The sequence below is a fragment of the Physeter macrocephalus genome, chromosome 16 (genome assembly GCF_002837175.3).
Source record: "Physeter macrocephalus isolate SW-GA chromosome 16, ASM283717v5, whole genome shotgun sequence".
In the NCBI taxonomy this organism is placed as follows: Eukaryota; Metazoa; Chordata; class Mammalia; order Artiodactyla; family Physeteridae; genus Physeter; species Physeter macrocephalus.
In genome coordinates this window covers 54,255,470-54,257,273 of record NC_041229.1, presented here as the reverse complement: position 1 = coordinate 54,257,273, position 1,804 = coordinate 54,255,470, and the positions used below count along the sequence as shown (strand labels likewise).

The window sequence follows — 1,804 nt, the reverse complement described above, 5'->3', positions numbered from 1 at the left end:
TCAATAAAACTAAAAGCTGGTTCTTTGAGAAGATAAACAAAATTGATTAACCATTAGCCAGACTCATCAAGAAAAAGAGGGAGGGGACTCAAATCAATAAAATTAGAAATGAAAAAGGAGAAGTTAAAACAGACACCGCAGAAATACAAAGCATCCTAAGAGACTACTACAAGCAACTCTATGCCAATAAAATGGACAACCTGGAAGAAATGGAGAAATTCTTAGAAAGGTATAACCTTCCAAGACTGAACCAGGAAAAAATAGAAAATATGAACAGACCAATCACAAGTAATGAAATTGAAACTGTGATTAAAAATCTTCCAACAAACAAAAGTCCAGGACCAGATGGCTTCACAGGTGAATTCTATGAAACATTTAGAGAAGAGCTACCCATCCTTCTCAAACTCTTCCAAAAAACTGCAGAGGAAGGATGACTCCCAAACTCATTCTATGAGGCCACCATCACCCTGATACGAAACCAGACAGCAATACTACAAAAAAAGAAAATTACAGACCAATATCACTCATGAATACAGATGCAAAAATCCCCAACAAAATACTAGCAAACAGAATCCAACAGCACATTAAAAGGATCCTATACCCTGATCAAGTGTGATTTATACCAGGGATGCAAGGATTCTTCAATATATGCAAATCAATCAATGTGATACACCATATTAACAAATTGAAGAAGTAAAACCTTATGATCATCTCAGTAGATGCAGAAAAAGCTTTTGACAAAATTCAACACCCATTTATGATAAAAACTCTCCAGAAAGTGGGCATAGAGGGGACCTACCTCAACATAATAAAGGCCATATACGACAAACCCACAGCAAACATTATTCTCAATGGTGAAAAACTGAAAGCATTTCCTCTAAGATCAGGAACAAGACAAGGATGTCCACTCTCAGCACTATTATTCAACATAGTTTTGGAAGTCCTAGCCACAGCAATCAGAGAAGAAAAAGAAATAAAAGGAATACAAATTGGAAAAAAAGAAGTAAAAATGTCACTGCAAATGACATGATACTATACATAGAGAATCCTAAAGATGCCACCAGAAAATTACTAGAGCTAATCAATGAATTTGGTAAAGTTGCAGTATACAAAATTAATGTGCAGAAATCTCTTGTATTCCTATAACTAATGATGAAAAATCTGAAAGAGAAATTAAAGAAACACTCCCATTTACCATTGCAACAAAAAGAATAAAATACCTAGGAATAAACCTATCTAGGGAGACAAAAGACGTGTATGCAGAAAACTATAAGGCACTGATGAAAGAATTTAAAGATGATACAAACAGATGGAGAGATATACCATGTTCTTGGATTGGCAGAATCAATATTGTGAAAATGACTATACTACCCAAAGCAATCTACAGATTCAATGCAATCCCTATCAAATTACCAATGGCATTTTTTTTATAGAACTAGAACAGAAAATCTTAAAATTTGTATGGAGACACAAAAGACCCTGAATAGCCAAAGCGGTCTTGAGGGAAGAAAATGGAGCTGGAGGAATCTGACTCCAGACCTAAACAGACATTTCTCCAAAGAAGACATACAGATGGGCAAGAAGCACATGAAAATATGCTCAACATCACGAATTATTAGAGAAATGCAAATCAAAACTACAATGAGGTACCACCTCACACCAGTTAGAATGGGCATCATCAGAAAATCTACAAACAACAAATGTTGGAGAGGGTGTGGAGACAAGGGAACCCTCTTTCACTGTTGGTGCAAATCTAAATTGATACAGCCACTATGGAGAACAGTACGGAAGTTCCTTAAAAAAC

General features: G+C 35.6%; 1 protein-coding gene across 1 annotated transcript in view; it reads right to left on the bottom strand.

The window, feature by feature from the left end:
* TENM4 (teneurin transmembrane protein 4) overlaps nt 1-1,804 on the bottom strand; it is a 758,990-nt gene that overhangs the window by 22,360 nt on the left and 734,826 nt on the right. The gene's annotated exons all lie outside the window — the stretch shown is intronic.